The sequence below is a fragment of the Eleutherodactylus coqui genome, chromosome 2 (genome assembly GCF_035609145.1).
Source record: "Eleutherodactylus coqui strain aEleCoq1 chromosome 2, aEleCoq1.hap1, whole genome shotgun sequence".
Taxonomy (NCBI): domain Eukaryota; kingdom Metazoa; phylum Chordata; class Amphibia; order Anura; family Eleutherodactylidae; genus Eleutherodactylus; species Eleutherodactylus coqui.
In genome coordinates this window covers 311,092,816-311,096,156 of record NC_089838.1, presented here as the reverse complement: position 1 = coordinate 311,096,156, position 3,341 = coordinate 311,092,816, and positions in this window count along the sequence as shown.

The following is a 3,341-nucleotide window of genomic DNA, read 5'->3' as shown; positions in this document are numbered from 1 at the left end:
CTTCGTCCCACCTTGTGGGATGCTTGGCCATCATATGTCTGCACATGCTGGTGGTGGTGAGGCTGTTGGTGGTGGCTCCCCGGCTGATCTTGGCGCGACAAAGGTTGCACACCACTGTTCGTCGGTCGTCAGGCGTCTCTGTGAAAAACTGCCAGACCTTAGAGCACCTCGGCCTCTGCAGGGTGGCATGGCGCGAGGGTGTGCTTTGGGAAACACTTGGTGGATTATTCAGTCTGGCCCTGCCTCTACCCCTGGCCACCGCACTGCCTCTTGCAACCTGCCCTGCTGATGCCCTTGCCTCCCCCTCTGAAGACCTGTCCTGAGTAGGCGTTGCACACCAGGTGGGGTCAGTCACCTCATCGTCCTGCTGCTCTTCCTCCGAATCCTCTGTGCGCTGCTCCCTTGGACTTACTGCCCTTACTACTACCTCACTGCAAGACAACTGTGTCTCATCGTCATCGTCCTCCTCACCCACAGAAAGTTCTTGAGACAGTTGGCGGAAGTCCCCAGCCTCTTCCCCCGGCCCCCGGGAACTTTCCAATGGTTGGGCATCAGTGACGATAAACTCCTCTGGTGGGAGAGGAACCACTGCTGCCCAATCTAAGCAGGGGCCCGAGAACAGTTCCTGGGAGTGTTCCCGCTCCTGAGCAGGTGTCATTGTAGTGGAGTGAGGAGGCTGGGAGGAAGGAGGAGCAGCAGACAGAGGATTCGGATTTGCAGCACTGGACGGCGCAGAACTGTGGGTGGATGATAGCTTGCTCGAAGCACTTTCTGCCATCCAGGACAGGACCTGCTCACACTGCTCATTTTCTAATAAAGGTCTCCCGCGTGGACCCATTAATTGGGCGATGAATGTGGGGACGCCAGAAACGTGCCTCTCTCCTAATCGCGCAGCAGTCGGCTGCGACACACCTGGATCAGGAGCTCGGCCTGTGCCCACACCCTCACTTGGCCCTCCGCGTCCTCGGCCACGTCCACGTCCACGTCCTCTAGGCTTACCCCTACCCCTCAGCATGCTGTATTACCAGTGATTTGATTTCCCAGGCAGGAAATAAATTGGCGCAAGCCTGCAGGCCAAATATAATGTTTTCGCTTTTTTGCAAAGGGAAGATCCCACTGCGTATATTCAATGAACAAGAAGTTTAATATCTGTGGTGTGGCCCTCAAAAAGTGTCACACAACTATAGTGTAGCAGAGTTATTAACTCTAGCAGAGCAGGTATTTGTCAGTCAGGAAAGACAATGGCGCTAGGCTGCAGTAAAGCGTAGCTGGTTGCGTCTGATTTTTGTACGTTGTACACGCAGCACACACGTACACGGAGACCTTAGGACTGACACAGGCAGGCAAAATATCATTTTTTTCCTTTTTAGCAAAGGAAAGACCCCACTGCGTGTATTCAATGAATAATGTATGTCTTCTGGCCCTGTCTACACAATTCTATCCCTGTAGTATTAATGCCGGGTGCAATGGTCTGCACAGCCGGTTTTGAGAAGAAAAAAAAAATATGCAACACTGCTAACAGCAGCCTGGACAGTACTGCACACGGATAGAAGTGGCCCTAGAAAGGACCGTTGGGGTTCTTGAAGCCTACACTAACTCCTAACACTCTCCCTGCCTAACCCCCACTTCTGTCCCTATTGCAGGGCGCAATGCTCTGCAGATCCAATTTTGGACAAAAAAAAAAAAAAATACTGTGCTAACACAGTACTGCACACTAGTAGATGTGGCCCTGAGAAGGGCCGTTGGGGTTCTTGAAGCCTACACTGACTCCTAACGCTCTCCCTACAGCAGCAGCAGCACTGTCCCTCAGCTAACTCACAAGGCATGTGTGGCGAGCCGCGGGAGGGGCCGATTTTTATACTCGGGTGACATCTGATCGCCCCAGCCACTCACAGCAGGGGGGTGGTATAGGGCTTGAACGTCACAGGGGGAAGTTGTAATGCCTTCCCTGTCTTTCAATTGGCCAGAAAAGCGCGCTAATGTCTCAGAGAGGAAACTGAAAGTAACCGGAACACCGCGTGGTGCTCGTTACGAGTAACGAGCATCCCGAACACCCTAATATTCGCACGAATATCAAGCTCGGACGAGTACGTTCGCTCATCTCTAATACTGATATTTACCAGCCTGATATATTGTGACTTGACTTCATAGTCGGCCCGGACTGTGCAGAATATCCTTACAGCCATCTATGTACAGGACTGCTCAATTACAGTCCTAATTAGTTCCAGGATGACCAGTGTAATTTACCAGAACTTCATATAGAAGAGTCTTTAATTTGTTCCGAAGTTCCCAAATTTCACCCCAAATACCAAGAAAAATGATCATCTATAGGACGATAAATTCTGTATATCCAAGAGTTAGAAACAGCTGCCGGCCAATGGGATCGCACTTTACCAGTAACTACCGTACGGTTGTGGTCACACAGCTATTTTGCGGTGGATTTCACGCAGAATCGTTTTTACGGACTGCTGCTTATCTACAGTCGTCAGTCACTAATGTGGAGAACATAAAGAGGCAATAAAATAGAAAACAGAAAATACTAAAAAAAAAATAAAAATAATCCAAATAGAGAAGTTAAATAAATGTACCTGACGGTCTTTCCTCATCATGAAGTCTCTCATGATCAATGCTGCTTTCGGAGTCCATAGTCAGAGAAGGAATGGTGACTATATTCAGTGATTTTATGCTTAGATTTGCTGAATCAGGAAGGAAGTATCTGGGATGAAAACATGTTTGTTCCCTATCCGCAGCGAGAAAAGTTTTCTTGTGAAGTACCCAGTAACTGTAATATACATCATGTGACTTGTTTCTGTGGATCATCTGTGGTACCGATCCTAGTAGCAAAATGGCCGCCTGCACCATGTGTGAGTAGATAGAATGTCACAAGTGTGATCAGCCTAGGAAATGTATTTAACATCCAGCACACAACTATTGTACAGAACATGGATTTTTGGGTCCAAATAAAGAAACTATTGGAGCTGTCGGATCCAGCACATGCCAGAGCCAAACGGGGCTGAATATATCCCATTGTCTGTAACATGGTCTGACTGGCATTTTACCATACCAAACAGCACAACATGCTGCTCTACTTTATCTGGGATTCTCAGAACCTCCAACATAGATGTGAAGTTGCTCATGCACGCTTATATATTTCTACGGGTGTCACCGACTAATTAGAAGATCTTTAAAGGTGCAGCTCTATTTTTATAGTTTCAGATTTATCCAAAAATGGCATCTTATTCCTTAATAGACTGACAGAATATCACGCAGCATCCTACTTGGTGTCACAATGATCGTTTATGCCAATGGATTCAAAAGCAGCTTAAAAAAAAAAGGAAAGG